Below are 22,232 nucleotides of genomic sequence, written 5' to 3' on the forward strand. Positions count from 1 at the left end.
CCTGGCTTTTCCCTGATTGCTGGCAAACTGAGGGGATCCTAAGATACCCAGAGTCCATCTCTTTCATAGCTCCGCCTTAAGTCCAGGACCCCCCCACCCAAATCTCAGTGCCCCCTTTACACAGCCTCCATAGCGCCAGAGATCTCTGCTTCATGGTCATTACCACAGTTACAAGTGTATAGTGCCTGTCTCGTCTGTGACACTGAATTCCATGAGAGCAGAGACTGGTATTCATCTTTGAATACTTTGAGAAAGACTCAATAACTGCATCACTTACCACATTATGGATTTTTTCATAATAATAATATTGGGTAATATTTGGAGTATGTACTCCAAACCAAACACTCATTTACTCCTCTCTCAAACTCTATAAAGTGGCTACTAATATCATCTTATTTTTTAGATGAGAAGTGGAGGCTTAGAGGGGCTAAGTCATTTGCCCATGAAAGCCTGGGATAGAGTCAGCATTTAAATTCACACAGGCTGACTTCAGAGCACCAGGGTTGACCCAATAGATTCATCTCCTCACATAGCTGCTTCCCACACTGGGCCAAGAAATCCTCAGGATAAGACGGTCATATCTTGTTTATCGCGGTAATGCCTGATACCGGGTACTAAGCTCCTTGTTCTGAGACACTCCTAATACACACAACAACCCTGTTTCATGAAGTATTATCACTGTTAGCATCCCCACTGACTGCCGGCAACACAACAACTTGAGTTCAGGTGACTTCTCTGAGGCCGTACGGAACGTCAGAAGCAGAGTTCAATTTGTTGGACAAAGCTTTCCCAGTGCTTCCCCAAGGGAGTTGGAATTGGAGAGAGGGAGGGAAATTAGGGAGAAAACAAAGGAATTGCTCTTGGTCGTCAAAAGGAATCAGATAGGAAGGGAAAGGATAGAAGGAAAAATGAGGGAGTCAAATAAAACAGTTTGCTGGGTTCATAGGTGGGTCTCAAGGAGGCATTTGTTGAAATAGAGTGGAATGGAATGGAATGGGGTGGACTGGAGTACAATAGAATGGGTTGAAATAGAATGAAATGGAACAGACTGGACTGAAATGAAAACACATGACCAACTTGGCACTTGGCACACAGGCTCACTCATGGCTGTGAACTGAATTGTGTCCCCACAAATTCATATGTGGGAGTACTACCAGGGCTTCATCATCATCGATGTGATGATGATAATCTTTGGGAGATTATTAAGATCAGAAGAGGTCATGAGGATGGAGTCCTCCTAACAGGATTAGTGTCCTCCTAAGAAGAGGCACTGGAAAGCTTGCTTGCCCCGCCCCTCCTACGGTGTCTGCACCAAGAAGAGGTCATGTGACCACACAGCAAGCTAGTAGCCAGGAAGAGAGCCCTCACCAGGAATCATATCTGCCGGAACCTTGATCCTGAACTTTCCAGCCTCTAGAACTGTGAGAAAATTCATTTCTGTTGTTCAAGGCACCCAGTCCACAGTGTTTTGTTATGGCAGCCCAGGTTGACTAACACGCTCATACTTTCCTAAAAGTCTTTGGGGGCCTCCTCAGCCTGTTTCAATTTCCAAATCCCTTGCTCTGGCCTAGGCTGTCTTCAGCTTATAACATTCTTGGAGAATTTTTCTTTTGCCCATCCGGGTCTGCCTGCTTCCATTCTAAAGCAGTCACTTCAGGAAAGCGAACCAATGCAAATCCAAAGCTATCTGAGGCAAAACCAAACTCCTTTTGCAAAACGCACCCAGGTGGCCTTTCAAGCCATGGGTGAGATTTTGAGAATGTCCCAACAGGAATTCAGAGGTCTTGCCTTGAAAAGTAGATCCGTTTCTTCAAAGCCATTTAGTATGAACTACATACCGTATCAATCTTGAGTCGCTAAGATTCTAATCTGTCTTATTATGGATTCGAACCTGCTGCACAGAGAAAAAAAGTGTTGTTTCAGGACACCCGGATTTATGATTTTCACCTCCCAGCCTTGCCTTTTCAAATGAGCTGGGACTTGGTTGGTGCTTTTTTATATAAATGCAAAGACGGTTATTACTTATGCATTTCAATACATCCTAAAATGGTAAAGAACAATACTATGGCACTCACAATAACAACACCTTCCTTTTATCCCCTGCCAAGCTCCAGATGTTACTTCATTAGTTTGGATTTGATCACAGTGCTCTTTGCCACCATGGCTTCTATTCCAGAACCCAAGGAGGCTGCAAATGTTATATAATGCATGATTAGTAACCTATGTCAGGCAAATCACAGTGGCTCAGTATACTGTTTTTCTACTAATTCAGTCCCTCATTAATAACCTTAATTATTGTGCATGGATAGAACAGGATGTATAGAGTACAGAAGCCTGAAACTGCTATGGCAAACTCATTACCGTCTCCAGCTACAGTTCTATACAGAAGTCAAATTGGAAAATGTGAGAAACTGCCTAATACAGAAAGTTGTATTTTGATAGAAGAAGGCTGGGATGGTTTCTCATCTGTTTGGATAAATAAATACACACATCTGAAGTATCAGCTGTCAGGGACCAGGATGGAGGGGAAAAACATGGGATGCATTTTTCTCTGAAAAGGGGTTTGTCAACAAAGCAAAACCAATGTAAGTTAAAAATGAACACTCTGCACTTAGAAAACCAAATTATGCAAATCCATCCACTTTTACCTAGCTACTGTTTCTCTGCATTGGCGGACATTTTCAGGTTGGGGAGAAAGGCATAGGAGGTGTTCGTAATCCTCTGGGTTAACTGCTGAGGTTACACAAATCATAGTCAGGGAAACTAGCCTTGACTGGAACTGGACACACATTTTTAAAAGCCACCAGAACAAAAAGAATGAAACTGTGAACTAAGACAAGCATCAAACTCAGGCCCCTTCTTAGATGAAGCATTCAGATGAAATGTAACAGCACAACAAAAGAGACGGTGCAAAAGCAAATGAGGCCAATTGTTACTGGAGGAATGTATTTCCCTACATTTAATAATAATGCAAGGTAGGAATAAAAAAGGGTCTAATCTAGGGCTTCCCTGGTGGTGCAGTGGTTGAGAGCCCGCCTGCCGATGCAAGGGACACGGGTTCGTGCCCCGGTCCAGGAGGATCCCACATGCCGCGGAGCGGCTGGGCCCGTGCGCCTTGGCCGCTGAGCCTGCGCGTCTGGAGCCTGTGCTCCGCAACGGGAGAGACCACAACAGTGAGAGGCCTGCGTACCGCAAAAATAAAAATAAAAATAAAAAAGGGTCTAATCTAGTCCCTCATGATTATACTGGGTGCACTGGAGTGGCATAAAATTTAAACCTAGGGAAGATGCCATGAGCAACATAATTCAGGTGAATTTTAACAAATATCCAATTATTGTACAGGAATACTTGGCATCTGATTCTTGAGCAGTTCTGGAACTTCTTGTCAAATACAGGATGCATAAATGCCGTCTAGGAATTGGTCTTGGAATCAGGAATCTGGCTGTTGACAGAGCAGGCAATGACACTGACTTATAAAACCAAACACTGACAACTCGGGGGTTTAATACATCTGCCTCAAAGGGAAGTTTTGGGATATAATGAAGTAATGGAAGAGAAAGCCCTGTGAAAATAGCAGCACTGGGTAAAAATTATTTGTGTGGCACCAGTGAATCCAGAACTTGCTCGTTTTCCAGTGATACACTCATAGGATGAACGTTGCCTCGTGGCATGGCAGGCGTGCAGAAGTACTGCTTCCTGATATGACGCTTATGCTGTCTTAACTATTGTACACAAGCCACCCTAGTCATCAAGGCAATAATTAACTTCATTATGATGTTGCCTAATTACCATGTTTACTTTTCACACTCTCATCACATATTGGCTTTTTTTTTTTAACTATTGTTATTAGTGGTAACAGATAAAATAAATAAAAGCTCCACGCTTGGGAAAGCTGAAGCTGCAGAAGACAATTTATTATGTCAGGGAGGCAGCCTGGCACAGGGAAAGGAGAACAAAATTGGATTCAGGGGAAACAAACACACAAATAAGCAATCTGAATTGAAATGTTGACTTGGCCTTTGTTTTCTCATCTGATAACTGAGACTAATAATACTGACTTTTTGGAGTTGTTGGATGGATTAGAGGTGAGGGGGTAGCACTTGATGAAACATACAATGAACGTTGAACACTGGAAATGATTTTTCTTCAGCCTTCATAAGACACATTGCCCAAGACTAGAAGCTCTCACCTAGTCTTTATGACTTTTGATGTTTATTCCTACAGGACATAAAATTAATTTGTATCTTGCTGTACAAAATCCACACTTACTCATGTCAAATGGAAAGCACACTTTCATTTTCACATTATCAATGAAAACATTTAAGGGTACCAGAGGTATCCTCAGAGGAAAGTGAAAATCTGGTTTCCATGTATTAAGTACAAGGAGACATAGAACATTTGGCAAATTAATGAACGAAAGTTAGGAGTGTTAAGTGTAGAATGAATGAATATGTGAAGAGATGAAATAACATTTGTTGTCCCATATTGAATAAATTTTTATCATGGACTGTTTACCCCCAGAATATGCAAATCTTCTCAGTGCAGGCTGGGATAGTTCTAGTAATTTGGGAGTTTTGATGGAGGGGGGCAGTTAAATATTCTGGATCCAACTCTTCTAAATTGGAAAATCCCTATCATTTTGGAATATCTATCCCAAAATTTGTGATAGAAGAAATTATAAGTTAATTTTTATTTATTTATTTATTTATTTAAATTTTTATTATTTTTTTTTGCGGTACACGGGCCTCTCACCGCTGTGGCCTCTCCCGTTGCGGAGCACAGGCTCCGGACGCGCAGGCTCAGCGGCCATGGTTCACAGGCCCAGCCGCTCCGCGGCATGCGGGATCCTCCCGGACCGGGGCACGAACCCGCATCCCCTGCATTGGCAGGCGGACTCTCAACCACTGCGCCACCAGGGAAGCCCAAAAGTTAATTTTTAAAAAGAGAGAGAGAAAGAGATAGAAATGGAGAGAGAAAGAGAGATTGAAAGAGACAGACTTCCAGTCTTTCCAGATGAAACTTCTACATGGGGTCTCTTTAATTAAACCAGTCTAAGGGATCGCCAAAATAATCTTCCTCCAGGATATTGAATCTTGACCCCTCTATCAGTTTCTGAAACTCCTTTGGTGAAGCACAGCACTATTCACTACAGCCAAGATACGGAAGCTGCCTAAGTGTCCATCAGTGGATGAATGGGTAAAGAAAATGTAATATATATATATATATATATATATATATATATATATGCACTGGAATATTATTCAGCCACAAAAAAGGAAATCTTACCATTTGCTACACCATGGATGAACACAGAGGGCATTATGCTAAGGAAAATAAGCCAGATAGAGAAAGACAAATACTGTATGACTCCACTCATATGGAGAATCTGAAAGACAAAACAAACGAACAAACAAAACAAAAAGAAACAGACACATAGTTACAGAGAACAAACAGGTGGTCGCCAGAGGAGGGGGAATGGGTGGTTGGGTGAAATAGGTGAAGGGGATTAAAAGGTACAAACCTTCAGTTACAAATTACATAAAGAATATGGCTAATAATATTGCTGTAACTTTCTATGGTGACAGATGGTTACAATACTTAGTGTGGTGATCAATTTGTAACATATAAATGTCAAATCACTATGTTGTACACCTGAAACTAATATAACATTGTATGCCAACTATTCTTCAACAAAAATAAGTAAATAAATAAATATATAAGCAAACTAATTTTTTAATGACGTAGATTGCATTTTATGTCTGAGTTCAAATTTTCCTACTTTTAACCACTTAAAACGCACTGGAAAAGGATGTGTTCGTTACTTGGATTAAACGAGGGAGGCTCCTTGAACGTGAAATAAAGGAGTCATGCGATTACATGGTTCAATACGTATGATCAGTGGAAATAAAAAATTTAAAATGTTAAAGTTGGAATTGGAAACAGGAAAGAGCTACCAGAGATTTCATGGTGCGGTCTCAATAAATATTTCTTGGTTTTGTTTTATGAGCACTAAACCAGGACATCTCCCATTTGAAAGAAATCAGCTTTGTTTTTGAGCCTCTAAAAGGCAGTTTTCCTCATGTCTCCTCCGGGCAGACTCCCAGCTATTTAAATTCTTCTTTTGTCTTGTTGCTTTTGGTTATATTCCTGCTTACACTGCCCTAAACAGGTCACTCGTGAGCCCTGGAGGCTTGGAGGTGTCTCAAACGATGCGTACTCTGCTATTAGTCACTTAGTTACATCGCACATCTTTTGTTCTTTGCCCATGGATCAATCCCACCAGGCCTCCAATAGTGTGAGCTGTTCTTTTGATTGTTCTTCCATATCCTTTGGCCTTCTGGCTGCTAAAATCAGCATGCCAGGCACTAACTCCTGAACTTTCTGCATCAGTCTGATTTTTGCTTCATGCTAATGTGGTACTTGCCTAATATAACTCAGGGACTTCTAGGGCATGCCCCCTCCTTAGGCTTGTCTCTACCATTGGAGAATTATGCTGTGGAGGACTTTTACTGATGTATACAAATAGGCATTTTTCTTCTATACAAAGTGATAGAATTATTCTGTCCGTTTGTCCTACAGGCATATTTTCATTCATAGTTCAACAGGATTTTCTGTCCTAATGACAACTTGGAATATCTCCTTAATGTAATCTATGTATCATATTTATACTTAAAAAAATCTTATCCTCCCTATCCTAAATGTAACATTCTGTAATGAGTCAAAAATGCAGAGCACATCTCAGAAATACACGGTCAGGAAAGACTCTCTCAATCAGAAATGCTACCTGTGGGGCTTCCCTGGTGGCGCAGTGGTTGAGAGTCCACCCGCCGATGCGGGGGACACGGGTTCGTGCCCCGGTCTGGGAGGATCCCACGTGCCGCGGAGCGGCTGGGCCCGTGAGACATGGCCACTGGGCCTGCATGTCCGGAGCCTGTGCTCCGCGACAGGAGAGGCCACAGCAGTGAGAGGCCCGCGTATGGAAAAAAAAAAAAAAAAAAAAAAAAAAAAAAAAAGAAATGCTACCCGTGGACCTAAATTCAGCCCTGTTAAAAATGTATCAACTTTCTCAAGTAATCAGGATCAAAAACATAATTTGATAATTGATAGTAGTTATAATCAAGTTTTTCAAATTCTATTTTAGTTCTGATTCACATACCCAGATTTACAGGACTTTTGTCACCACCAAGGATGGTGAGTTCTGCCTCTCATTCTGAGGCAGAACGTTTCACTTTGGAAAACTGATTTTTTGGAAGGATATTTCTTGTAAAGCATGGTGGTCTATCAACGTGTTACGTTCATCACTTCCAACTAGTTCTGGTTTATTCATTCAACAAATACTATTCATTACCAACTGTGGTGTCAGGTGAAGTATTAGGTATAAGTGATGAAAAGATGAAGAGGCTGTAATCACTGTCTGAGGACATCGGCAGTGAGGTTCCAGCCAAGCATTGTGTAAGCAGACAACCATGAACTATGAGAGCCATGGCACGATGGATGTGTCTGTCACATGTCACAGGCACAGAGAGAAGCGAGCAATCGATCCTCTGGAGGGAACTAGGGAGAGAGGTGGGCTCTGAAGAATGAGCTCTGGTACCCCAGGTAGAAAAAGACAAGAAAAGCATTCAAGCTGATTCATTCTACCTCAAATCTAAAAACCTCTTTACCATGTTTGCCCAAGAGATACATGAGAACTCTGTGTTCACTTTAATTTGTCTCTTCTTCAAAGTACATTTATTTCTGAGATTTGTTTCACCCTTTATAACTTCCTCAGAGAGGTTTATCTTGACACCCCCCCCACCCGCTACCTCCACTGCCGCCTCCGCAGAGACTGGTTTAAGCTCCTGATTTGCTCTCATGGCATCCCATATATTTTACTCATAGCACTTATCACAACTGAAATTAATTCATAACGAGTGTGTCTTTATTAGCTCTCTATCCCTTGACAATCTAAAGCCTAAATTATCTAAGAATTGTCTGGAGTCTAGATTCTAAACCTCATGAGGGCAGGAGCTAAGGCAGTCTTATTTACTGCATCTCCTGAGCAAAAGCAGAGTGAAGGGCACAGAGGAACATGGTACATACTTGTTCAACAAACACATGAATGAGTAAGAGGACTGTTTCTTACACAACATGGTCTTGGGCTTTTTAAGCTCCAGCCAGCTCCAGCTGGTTTCACATATAGCTTACAGCACTGAACCTGTAGAAACAACTTTTCTAAGGTCCTGAAGGGTCACCAGAGGGAGGATTCAGAGCCCTACAAACAAAGGACACATGGCCAGGCCAGAATCTTCCCTTCTTGATGAGTCAGTACATTAAGAAGCAAAGGACACTCATGGAATCAGACAGTACTCATCACATTCCCTATAAGTTTCATGTCTGTTAAAAACCACGGAGCAGTTCCTTAAAACCAAGTTCCAGCCAAACCAAACAATGAACCCTTTTCCTTTTCCCCAAATACCTTCTTTGCCTCCCTTAGGATGTGCTTCTTTTTTTTTTTTTTTTTTTTTTTTTTTTTAACGGTACGCAGGCCTCTCACTGTTGTGGCCTCTCCCGTTGTGGAGCACAGGCTCCGGACGCGCAGGCCCAGCAGCCATGGCTGACGGGCCCAGCCGCTCCGCGGCACGTGGGATCTTCCCGGACCGGGACACAAACCCATGTCCCCTGCATCGGCAGGTGGACTCTCAACCACTACTCCACCGGGGAAGCCCTAGGATGTGATTCTTCTACTCTCTTCCTTCCTCACTGTCCCTGCTCACCTCAACCTCCTCCTACCCAAACCCTACCCATTGTCCCTGACATGCCTCTCAAGCCCCCTAGCAGTAAATAATCTGTCTTCTTGGGCTTCACAGGGCACTTTACCCTTATTTGATATTTGCCAGGAAGTCTTATATCATAACTATGTACTTGTCTCATTTCCCTGGTAGGCAGAATTCTAGGATGACCCCCTCCAAGATTCTCACCCCCTGGTGTACACACTGCATTATTAACTCCTTCCCTTGTGTGTGAGTAGGACTTGTGACACTGATGGTATATAACTCCATGATTACATTACATGAGCTGGCAGAGGGATTGTGCAGATGTAAATAAAGTCCTTAAACAGATTAAGTTCATTGAGAGACATGATCCTGGGTGGGCGTGACCTAATCAGGTGAGTCCTTAATGTCGGAGATTCAAAAGGAGAGATTCTCCCACTGGCCTTGAAAGACCAAGCTTCCATGTGTGCAGGGGACCATGTGCCGGGCAACAGTGGGAGGCCTCTAGGACCTGTAAACAGTCTCTAGATAACAGCAAGCAAGAAAGCAGGAACTTCAGTCCTACAACTGCAAGGAACTGAATTCTGCCAGCAGCCCTAGGTCTTAGAAGGGGTCACAGTCCTAACTGACACAGTGATTTCAGCCCTGTGAGACCCTGGGCAGAGGATCCAGTTAGCTAGTGCCTGGACTCCTGACCCACAGAAAATGTGAACTAGCAAATATGTGCTTTTTTAAGCTGCTAAGTTTGTGGTCATTTGATATGCTTCAACAGAAAACTAAAACACCTAGTCAACAGATGATCTCCAGTTTTTTGCACAGCACTGAATTCAAAGAATTTAGTGACATTTCCTATTGCACTTGACTCTGATTTTGAAGATGATCCAAAGATCAAAATTAAATCATATATGGCCCCTATAAACCATGTTACCTCTAGACTCTGTTCAATAAAAAAAAGGAGTATAGAACTGTTAGCTAGTCACTAAGTGGAGTCTTATGTTTTATAAAGAATCAAGAGACATGAATTCAATCCTGGCTCTATCACAATCTAGCCAATTGCCTTGAACAAGTCAAAGCCAACTCAACTTCTTGGTATGTTATCTATAAATAACTATTAAAATAGCTACTACTTGTTGATAAACTCTCATGTATCATGGACTGCATTTGTATTATTTATAAATACCATCCTACCATGGCCAGAGAGACTTTATGCTCATTTTATAGCTGAAAACGGTGAAGCTCAGAGAGATTGGGTGTAACAACCAAGGTCATGTGGTTACCATAGGACAAGGTCATAATTTGAAGGTTGTCTGTCTCACAGGCCCGGGCTATTAAAGTTAGGGGTTACTGAAAGGTCCTCTCTCTCTTTTTTTTTTTTTTTTTTTTTTTTTGCAGCACGCGGACCTCTCACTGTTGTGGCCTCTCCCGTTGCGGAGCACAGGCTCCGGACGCACAGGCTCAGCGGCCATGGCTCACGGGCCCAGCCGCTCCGCAGCATGTAGGTTCTTCCCAGACTGGGGCGCGAACCCGTGTCCCCTGCATCAGCAGGCGGACTCTTAACCACTGCGCCACCAGGGAAGCCCTGAAAGGTCCTCTCTGATTGGATCATCCCAGAGATATAGATGGAGTGTGATTCCACAGCACGAGCCCAAGAAAAGACTCCTTCCCCACACCTAGAAGTGAGTCACATCTGAGTTGCTGGCAGTACAAATGTGTCCAGGTTTAGACAATGACAGAGACCCAGAGCCCAGGCAGGGAGACTGCACAGATTTAAGGACTTGTTTACTTAGAACAGCAGAAAGGAAGTCAAGCGTGAACTTCCTGAGCTTCAAAGATAGTCTCAGGGCCCCCTTGGGAATAAGCATAAATCTTCAAATTTATCCAAAGTTTAGCAAATTCACAATGACAAATGTAACAGTTCCTCTAAATTGAAGTTCATCTCTTGGCAGTTTTGGAGGCTTGGAGAAAATGCCAGCAACAAGGACTTGGAAGGAAATAAATCTTTAGATTCCCTGAAAACATAGATAATTATTGCGGAAGACATATGGAGGATCCCATACTGCGTTGAAAAAGAAAATTTATAAATGTCAGCTTTGAGGCAGCAATGTTGGAAGGATTGAAGTGATCTGCACATAACTTGAAGAGAAAAATATGCTGGGGATACATATTCGCCATTAAGAACTAATTCTCCTTAACTTGTGCTATTTCAGGGAGGATTGGATGAGGAGAGAAGGGAGAAAGGCTCCAGAATTTAGAGCAAGAGGTTAGATTTTTTTTTGTATCCAAACAGGTAAAATTTAAAGATTCTCTACTGTTTAAAAAAGATGCTGGTAAATGGGATGATAAGGGGGCCACAATATGGGTATTGAAGGCAGAAGAGTTGAGTCCTGAGTCTCTGAGATCTGAGCCTCACTTTCTTCATCTCTACAGTACAAATGGTCAATATAATACCTGCTCTGGGCTCATAGCAAGGATGGAATGAGATACTGCCACCCAATCCTGCTCAGCAAATATTAACCATGGGTCCCCTCTTCGTCCCTTACAGTGGCAAGCACTGAGGCTCCAGAGAAGAATAAGGCCTCTCCTCTCCCTCCACGAGCTTACAGATGGTCCTGATTTGTGAAAGGATTTTATAACTGCAAAGCATTATCAGAATGTTTGTCATTTAAACTCATTAACCAATCCAAGAGGTTCCTGTTGGACACATTCGAAAAACACCAAGACAAGAATCCACTAAGAATCTGACTTTTTTGCAAATTAGAAGATCATAGAAAGAATTACTTATTTTGGCCTAAAAATTGGAATCTGTAACTGTGTCTTTTTTTAGACAAAACCACACCTAATAGTGGAGGATCTTGATTTTTTTTTTTTTTTTCCTTTCCAAAGGGAAAGAAGTAATAAATAAAACTGGAATTCAAAACCAGCGAAAGTAGGAAGAGAAACAGTCTCATAGGCCTTCCTCGTTTCCCTAGGGATGGGTCTTCTTCCCTGTGCTTCCTGGAGGCTCTGAGTGGAGATCATGCCAATTAAACAGTGCCCAGTTGGCAACAAAGCCCAGAGCTGAGAATGGGGAGAATACAATGGAAGCACCAACTGTCAAGAGATGCATGGCACCTCAGGAAAGATATTACGAACATCTAATGAGAAATATGCAACTTCTTGGAACTTCCGTAACTAATGTCAGTGAGGCAATGCTGAAGAGGTGTCTGGGCTTAATAAACCTTTTAATATTTTCACAGCTGGGCCTGCTTGCACGGGGCTCGTAGACCGTTTTCTTAACTAAGGCATGGTGCCGATCTGACATTAGTTAACAAGGTAATTATCAAGTGAAGAATAGCAGCCGCACTGCTGGGAGCCTGAATAATAATGCTCATGATTACTGATTTTGGGTCCATCTTTAAAAAAAATAATAGAGGACTAAGTACTAAAGCATTTTATAGGAAATACATCCAGGTACAGTGTCTAGAGGTATGGAGAACTATAAAGGATATAATTAGCAGTTTATTTACATAATCAGTCAAACACCGTTTATCGTTTCTCTTATGGTCCCATTGAAGAGAAGCAAAGAAGCATGGGAACATTATTTTATGCAGGCAACCTTAAAAAAGTTGATTAAAATTAACTTTTTTTAAAGCTTGAAAGTTGAACTGTCCTAAATGCCTCAGTTGAAAACTGAACAGTGTCGCTGACTTTATCAAATGCTAGCACTCCTTCACATATATGACACGACAACCATTTCCAGGGGAAATTTTACCTGGACAAATACACCTCTCAGGTAACTAACTTCAGTTTTTGGAATATATTCAAAGCTTGCATTAATTCTGAAACAACACACAAATTGTCTTTTACTGAGAACATCTTAAGTGGTTGCTTTTTATCTGGAATATGAGAGTAACATGGGAAATACCTTCCCAAGCATTACTGGCTAGGCTTACCTCATAATTAGATTCTGGAAGAACTCTTACCTCTTCATTGTTCTCAGTGTAACTAACCCATTCTGGCATAGCAAAATGATGTATTTTTTAAAGTAAAAAAACAACAAACAAATTGCAAATCATATAATTCAAAGGCAGGGCTAAGTAAGACACGTGTATTTTTAGAAAAGTCTGTAAAAATAATGTAATGCTCTGTTTGCTCTAGATAATATGGAGAAATTGTCTCGTAAAAAGGGAATGGCTTTATTACCATGCTCCTAGGTGACCTTACTTCTTCCTTCAACAGATCTTCAGAGTGATTATTAGTGTCAATTGCTGTCAATTTCAAGTCCTCCTGACTTATTGAAAAGCCAGAGATAATGTTGCATCAGAAGTTCTCATCAAAGAATATATTAAAGGTAGCACTAATTGGGATAGGACCAACCTCATAAAAGTAAATAAGCACATTATAATGGTTGGGTGAAGCTGATTCTCTTGGAATGAATGATAAAAGCAAAGTATATGAAGGGACCAAGTTCTGCAAGCTCCTGAGTTCAAATACTCCAATTCAACCACCTTGATTAAACAGTAAATAATGAAACACACCCTAACGGGTGATTTTTGTCACCAAGCCTCTATATTCTTAATGAAATCCACATGAACATTGATTAATATAGTTGTAGAAGAAGGCTAATTTAACTTGACTTCAACAAATGCTTTATTTTACCCCATATGCATAAATAAGCTGCATTCCCAACCTGAAAACACAAAGCAAAAGTGAAGATTAAACTAAACATAGGCGTGTGGGGAGGATGCTTCAATCAGCTCATGCCGCGAAACAAGAATTTCACAAACCAATACTGTACAAAGGAAATACCGCATACATCTCAACTTAACGCTGATTTTTCAATCTATGTTAAAAATGATATCAATCTTACATTTGGATATAGAATCTCAGAATGTGGTGGTGAGCATTATTAACAACAGGTTTATACACAGAGGCAGAGAGCATCAATAAGAAAAAATCTGGCTAAGATCTGCTACTAGTCAAGTCCTAGAAACAATAGCTCACTAGACCTTCAGCTCCTCCAAGAGGAGGAGGAGCTCGTTCCTTCCTTGCTCGTTCATCTTCTTATTACCAGGGCACAGAAAGATGACATATGGAAAGTCCTTGAGAAAGGTTAAATAGATACATAGATATTTCAACTGAAATTATGTCCAATAAGATCCGTTCAATAAGAAGATTTATGTACGGTTGCTGAAGACTGCTTATTCTATGAGATTTAATGACACAATTGTACTTACCAGGAAAATTGGCAGGCTATGTAGTGAAATACTCTACTAACCCATGGCCCAAAGCATTAAAGAAAAAACAAAACAAAAACCATCAGTCCTAGTATTGTAGGTTGGGTAGATGTGATTTTGATTTGGTATTTAAATGTAAGTCTCAGTCTTGGTTCTGTTTGTGGACAAATTTCCAAATTGCTCTGTGACATTTCTGTTACTCTATAACACAAAATGTGTTGCTACAACTGGAGATTGTGATGGTGGAAAATTACTGAAACATGGGAAAAACCGTATGTTCAGTAATGTGCCTGTGGGCTAAATAATCAGTTCCTTCGGGTCATATTTATACTATATACCAATGCTGCATCATTTATTCAGTTCACAGATATTTACTGAACATCTTATATCTGCAAAGTACTGTGGTAGGGTGTCTTCTGTCATGGCTTTAAGGAACAAAAGGGTTTTAGGTTAGAAAGAAGTCTTCAGCAGTCTAGTCTTTTTCTCCCGGAAGCAGATTTGATCACCTTCTTTATATCCCACAGTACTTTCTTTGCCCTACTCTTTCGCTGTGGATGCTGTTGCATTAGAGTTAATTGTCTATCTCCCTTGTTAAACTGTTAGCTCCTTTAAGGGAGATGATATTACACACTCATGAGTGCTCAGCACCTGCCCAAGTGTGGCATAGTCAACTGTGGAGGGCCTGCAACATGAACTTTGGATTTAAATTCAGGCAGGCTTTAGCCTACACCTCTCCCCCGCCCCAAGGAGGTATTTTATCCTTTATGTGGGACTCATGAGTCCAGTTGCTGAAAGTAAGCAGAGGCAAGACTCATGTGCAGAACAGGACCAGGTAAATCTCTTAAGAGCTTTTTCCATATAATGTATCATGTTCACACTCCATTGTAGCTGCTCTGGAGTTATCAAGATTTCCTATTTGAGTGTGAACTGGGGTCCTTCAAGTAGGGCTGACAGCTTTAAGAAAGAAAGACACAAGATGTCCAGTTAACTTAGAATTTTAGATAAACAAATAATTTTGTAGTATATGTCCCAAGTATTGCATTTGTATACTTACATTTTATCTAGCAACCCTACCTTCAAGATGATGAGTAAATTGGATGTAAAGAGGGTCAGGTAAGATGTTTCTCAATAGTTTTTTTGTTGAGCAGAACATTTATCTTCTCCAGCCCCCAGACAATAAATGCCAGTAGCATTACCTATCATTGTGATAATGAAAAGTTGGCCACATTCATCCCGTTACCCACTATGAGGTAGTGCCTTCTTGATTTGAGAACCATAGGGAAGCTAATGAGTAGGAATATACCCCATGAAACCAAGAATCAGGAAATGTACATGCCAGGACCCCACAGACATCATAGTCACACAGAGTCTCAAAAATGGACATGATGTCCATTTCCTGGCTAGCACCTCATTCAGACCTCCCAACCAAGCTCTTGAGAATAGGTCTGACTTTCTCAAGCCTGCATATTTGACAATGACTTTTATCCCCATGAGAAAAGATCCAACAATCCTCCCAGATCTCTTGACAGCTTGACATATAAAGGGAAAATAAAGTCACCAAATCCTAAAGATCAATTATAAATATGATGATAATTATACCTTCAACTTGTAGAGCACTTTACATTTATTCAACGCACTTTTCTGTCCATTGTCTCATGTGATTACTCGTGTGGTATTTATTAGCAGATGAGTGAATGGGATGTCTGCTCAATCTATTGTCATGGCCAATTTGCAACACTTGATATCATCAATTTGAAACCACAAATGGGAAGAGATTCAGGCTCCTTTTTCCCTTCAGAAGTCTGTTAGTTCATCCATCAGCTGCAGGCTTTCTCTCAAGTCTTTTTTATAACTAATCCCAGATTTTGAATTAATATTACAAGAATATTTTCTTTTTGAGTTACTTAGTTGATTATGTTAATTTAAGGTAAGAGTTTGTATTAAAATGAAATTAAAAGTAAACGAAAAAATTGGTGATGAACTTCCTTCCTCTCAAGACTATCTATCCGTCTCAATGTCTGGCAAAAAGCAAGAATTCAGTGCATTCTAAATGCATGAATCAATGAATGACTGAAGGAAAAAATGAACTTCAAATGAATGTCTGCTTTAGTCCTAACTTAATTTACTCCAGATCTTGCCAGCCTAATGAAGAATTCTGTTGAGAAGGGTCACTCACTAAAATCACAATTTCAAAGACCAGAGCTTTCTAGAAATCATTTAGTACAGCTCATGCAAAGGAAAGCATTTTCCAGAGTCATCTGAGACAAAGACATCTATGTCATTATGTAACAAAAATGCCACACTCATCCAGTAACTAACCATCAAGGACTACTCTGAGGAGGTGCATTCTTTTCTCTGTGATTAATTTTGAATGCAACCACAGTTCATTTCCTTTCATCTGGTCCTCAGTCAACAAGACATAGAGCCCAATGTTGCCTAGCACAGTGCCTGGCGCTTGAGAAGTATTCAGGAGCTCCTAGCTCTCTGAGCAAAATAGGGGATGGAAACGTCACCCTCTGTTAGACAGGTGTCACAACTGTAATAGTTTGGGACTTGTTTAAGTCATCATCTTCCATAATGTCAAGTTTTCTTCCAGTTGGTCATTAAATTGTTAAGATTTCCCTATAGAAGGAAGACAAGTCTGATCTGGCTTTGCCCAAAGCCAGAGATTTTCCTTCTATGTGCTAAATGATGGAACAAGTAATGGAAACTATCCTCTATTTTAATTCCAAGTGACTGGCATATCATAGGTTTAACTCATTCTCTTACTCATTCATTCATCCATTCATTTATTCAAGCAATAAATATTTATTGTGTGTTTTCCCCAGACAGCACTAAGCTAAGGTACATGTTACTTAATCTTACCTAATCTTCACAAGTGTCTTATGATGTTGGCATTGTTATCACCTAGACATTATGTATAAAGAAACTGAGGTTAAGAAAATCTAGGCAGGATGCCCAGCATTAAGTCATAGGCCTAACTTCGCACAGCTCTGGTGAAGCAGAGGCTCAAAGGGATCCAGAGTCTGTGATTTTGATCTCTACCTCCATAAATGAATAAAAGAAAAGGAATGAAAACTTTTCAGAGGAACAAAGTTACTTTATAGAGGAAGAGCCCCTGGACTAATTGGCACATGTCTCTTGAGGAAGCTAAGGGTTTTTAAACACTGGCCGCACAAACCTGTACATTTCCAGATCTCAGGTGGACTCTTTAGAGGTGTTATCCATAGAAAAGACATAGGCGCAGATTCTGGCCTTGTAAATCCTCCTCCCTGTGTGCTGTAGTGCACGCTCTTCACATGTAGCTTTTAAAAATACCCACGTTCGCGCCATAATAGTTATTAAGCGTGGTGTCAAAATGCTGATTCAAGGAATGATTTTCCCAGAAATATATTTCTAATCATGTACTATGATATTAGAGAGAAAGAGAAAGTGGGGAGAAAATGCTTTCAGAATTCCTATATAGCAAGCACCATAAAAACACAGCTGGACAAGGTGAGCCAATAAAAGGACAGGAAAAAAATAAATAAATAAAAGGAACCAGAGATAGTCAAGTTACTTGGGCTTTGTAGAATTTCTCTTCCTTAGGGGGACACATCCAAATACACCACACATAAAAACACATATTACAAGACAAAATTGAAGAACTCTGTCAATATTGCAGTGCTATCAGAGCTTTCAGAAAAAAGGGAAATAGGGGAGAAAATGTAAAAGATAAGCATCTTGTGAAGAAACGGCTCCACAGAGGGGCCGATGTGCAGTCCTTCAAATATCTAATGGGACGCGATGACTAAGGAAAGCAGAAGAAAACATCTTGGAGAGCAATGACATATCCCAAAACAACTTTCCGCTTTTGGACAGTGAAATGAACCCCCAGCAGTCACAGAGGAAACAAGAATAGTCTTTGGCTCATGTGACTATAAAGGTGTGTAGTTCTGCCAGAAACCCTTACCCCAGAAAGAATGTGAAACTCAAGACGAAGTAACAGTTGTCAGATGGGACATTACTGGGACCCATCACCCTCAAATTACAAACAATATTTAAAGGATTAGTGATGATTGTATCTGAGTTGTCCTGGATCTCAATCTAGAGGCTGAGGTATGCTCATTGGAATTCAATTGAATAACAACAGCTATTTATGGAGCATTTTCCAGGCACTGGAAACTCTGCTAAGAAATTTACGTGTCATCTCATCAAACCCTCACTTTGCAGATGAGGCCACGGATGCTTAGAATGCGACTTAGGCCAAATCACTCAGGCAGTAAAAGACAAAGCTGGGTTTGAACCGAGGTTTCAGAACCAGGAATTTCTGCCTGAACCACACACCTTTCCCTTAAAAAGAGTCAATAGGAAGTGCCCCCAAATAAGATGGCATTTTAGTATTTATGTCAACTCCCCCCCCACCCCAATTTCCAAAGCAAGACCAACCTGGACATAGTTTAGTGTTTGGAGTCTTTAACCCCCAAAGCACAGAATCCACACATTCTCAACTGCCCTTCCCTTCCTTTCACACATCACTTACCGGTGATGACAGCGGGTTTCTGCAGTTGAAAGTCTGGGAGAGGTTGATTTCTTCAATGTTGCAGTTCAGCAGGAATTGCCCATCAGAAGGGTCTGTAGGCTCTCCGCTGCCCAGCAAGCTCTACGTACTTGATAAGCACTTGCCAATGGCAAGCTTCTCCAATGCACAGAAGCTGTAGTGATGCCAACGTCGTGCATTGTTATCAATAATAATAGTCAACGCTGACTACCACATTCTTCAAATGCTCTGCGGTTCTTTGATTATATTATCTCATTTAATTTTCACTGCAAGCCAGTGATGGTACTCTTATGGCCATTTTACAGATAAGGAAACGGAGGCTCTGTTTACCAATACAAGCACAGGTTAAGACCCAGGAATGTTCACACTGAACTCTTGTGAGCTTTCTACTGTATTGATTAGCCTCCCAGCCTCTCCAACACCATGGGACACAGGAGAACTTTCTCTTTTTCTTTTGGCTACGTTGGGTTTTCATTGCTGCACAAGGCCTTTCTCTAGTGGAGGACAGCGGGGGCTACTCTTCATTGTGGTGTGCGGGCTTCTCACTGTGGTGGCTTCTCTTGTTGAGGAGCACAGGCTCTAGGTGCGCGGCTTTAGTAGTTGCAGCACGTGGGATCAATAGCTGCGGCACGCGGACCCTAGAGTGCGTGGGCTTCAGTAGTTGTGGCACATGGGCTCAGTAGCTGTGGCTCGCGGGCTCTAGAGCGCAGGCTCAGTAGTTGTGGCACACAGGCTTAGTTGCTCCGCGGCATGTGGGAATTTTCCTGGACCAGGGATTGAACCCGTGTCGCCTGCATTGGCAGGCAGATTCTTAACCACTGTGCCACCAGGGAAGTCCCAGAAGGACTCTCTCCATGTATCTTTCCCAGCAAAGAAATATTTCCTGAATGAATTGGGAACATGTATTTCCGATAGATGAAAAGCATGGCCAGTGTGGCCCTGGACATGGCCTAGGTTTCCTGAGGCGGTTACCAGTACCTTTACCCAAAAGGTTCTGTGCTGGTCAACAGGAGCGTGGAGACTGTGGGGCACAATTCCACTACACGCCCAGAAAAGGAGCAGAGGAAAATCAATCCTCGCTGGAAGCTAATGGTGAGCAAGCAACCTAAGAACGGTTGCTTCTGTATAAGATGCGGAAGGAAAATCATACACCACGCTGGACTCAGAATTGCAAAATAAGTGTGCAGAGGGCTGAGACCCCATTCCTCTTCTTGCCTTGCCCTCTCTATCAAATAAGACAGTAATTATTTGTGACTTATGTTCCTTGGAATGTGTGAATTGACGAATCCATTTCTTTCCTCTTAGCTGTGGGAAGTGTAGGGATAGGATGGCGGGGAGTGGGGGTGCCCCATCTCTGACTCTGGAGTCGGTCAACCTGAGGTCTAATAACTCACCAGCTGGGGCTCTGTGGACCAAGGAAGGGTCCATTTCCAGAAAGACACTTTCAGCTCTACTGGTCTTTAACCACAGACCAGCTGATCAAGAGGGAATCTCTTACCCCTGGCCCTCTTCCCCACTTGAGATTCCACCTAACCCAAGCAAAAACCACTTCCCTGGACTGTTGGCTTCTCCAGCTGCTGGGGGAACACTTCATGAAGCCCCACAAGGCAGGGGCAGGCACATGGCCTTAGGGACACACACCCCAGTGTTACATGGTCCAGTAACCCTGTCTGGCGGGCCCCTCTCCACAGAAACCTCACCCCGGTCTTCTAGGAAGACATCAGTAGTCTCCATCGGCAATCCCAATCATATCCCACCTGAGGAGGGGGCCCACTCCCATCAGGAGAGTAAGGACTGAGGTGGGTAGAGCAATAAGATTGATACAGAAGAGCTTTCTGAAAGGAAGAGTAATATATCTCCCCAACATAATTATTTCCTGAATTATTATATGTTGAGTCCCCCCTACCCCTGCAACTTAAAACAGATCCAACCATATCCTAGAGCTTATTTGAAAACACCAACAGAGCACTTTGGACTGAGTTCTTCCCATTTAAGTAAGTCCAAGGATGTCGGTATAGGGATTGTTTTGCCAGCATTCTGTTTGGGATATAAACTTTTCCCCAAATGTCCATTCATTCATTCAATCATTCATTCAATGAATATTCATTGGGTACCTATGTTGTGCAGGTTTCTGTATTAATCTGAGAATTCAGCAATAAATAAAACAAAGCCCCTGTGCACAGGGAGATAACACTCTAATAGGGGGTGACAGACAACAAATAAACAAGTAAACACATATTATATGATTTACGGTAGCTTAGAGATAAGATCTCTTAGAGCGAGAGGAACCCTCTGAAAAAGTAGACATGGGGAGGGAGAAGGAAAAGATTTTTCTAGTAGGGATTAAGTAAACCTCATCTAGAATATTTCTTGGTACCTAGAATGTAAGCAATATGGGGAAATGTTTTACATACACAAATGTAATAGCCAAGTCCTATTTTCTTCCTCAGAAATGCAAAGCTCTCAGCTCCCTGCAAGGTCTCCAGGAAGTGCTGCAGCCCCAGCCCAGGGCCAGCATGTGTTTTCCCTGCCCACCCGGCACAGTGTGCCTGGACCGTGAATGGGTTAAGGTGGCCGCGAGATGCTTGGAGCGCTGCATAAACAGCAAGCACGTCAGGCGTTCTAAGCATCCTTCATTTTCCCTATCTCCCGGTCCTAGGCTGTCAATCAACTGTCACTTGCCCGCACATCAGCAGCGTGTGCACATCACCAGGCTGTCAGCAAAGCAGCTGATGAGACTGGGCTCCAGACTGTCGATCATCTTTGTTTCTCTTCGCCGCTCGGGAAATATTTTGGTTCAGAGAAACAAAGAAACCTGGGCAACAATGGCTCGTAGTCAGGCATTTACTCCTGTATATGAACATGAGATCTTAACAAGCACTGATCATGCCTCACCCCCAAATGATGTTGGGGTCAGGGGTGGACAGAAGGAAGATTGAGAATCTGTTTTATTAGTAATTCTAGTTCCCTGAGCAGACCCTGACGGATTCACACACACACACACACGCGCACACACACAGAGCACAGGAACATAAAAAAATGATAACTTGAAGTTATCTGAGCTTATGCCTCAGAAAAAAATAAGAAGACTCAGAGGATGGATGACTGCTTGGTTCGACATTATTCACCATTGATCCGGCAGGCTTTTGGGGAGAGAGTAATTGTTCAATGCCAAGTTCATTTATCTCCTAGGGAATTCTGAAACGGCAGCTTCTGTACCCGACTCTCCCACTCTGTAGGGTGTGAGCCTGCTTGGGAGCACCCACACACAGAAAGCGAGTGAACTTATCAGGACCCCCGATGAAGTGGGCTTGCCAGTGCTTGCAACAGGTGTCATTATGTTGAATGTAAAGACATTCTGGAAAAGCCCCTTGTCTGGCACACTAGCTGCCCCTCTCACCCAAAATATTTATTAAAAATGTCCCAGCCTCTGAAAGCCCACAATATACAAATCTAAAGAGATGCTTCCGGCAATGAGTTTCAATTAAGCAAGCTGTCCTGCTTTCCACGGTTCGCCACTTTTGCAAAATCACCATCTATTTATTAGCATAATTAATCAACTCATCATACAATAGATCCAAATACTAAGTTATCTAAAGTCCTGTAAAATTAAGGAAAAAAAAAAAAAAGCACTGGTTGTACTCTAGTGGCTTTGAAATACATTTAGCAACAATCAGATCTTTTCATTGTGTATATCAAGAGTGCTATTACCCATCATTTACT

The 22,232-nt window shown here is 41.8% G+C and overlaps 1 protein-coding gene across 11 annotated transcripts in view; it reads right to left on the reverse strand.

Annotated features, from left to right (window-relative positions):
- LDB2 (LIM domain binding 2) overlaps nucleotides 1-22,232 on the reverse strand; it is a 382,561-nt gene that overhangs the window by 218,926 nt on the left and 141,403 nt on the right. The gene's annotated exons all lie outside the window — the stretch shown is intronic.

Source organism: Phocoena sinus, chromosome 5 (assembly GCF_008692025.1).
Source record: "Phocoena sinus isolate mPhoSin1 chromosome 5, mPhoSin1.pri, whole genome shotgun sequence".
In the NCBI taxonomy this organism is placed as follows: domain Eukaryota; kingdom Metazoa; phylum Chordata; class Mammalia; order Artiodactyla; family Phocoenidae; genus Phocoena; species Phocoena sinus.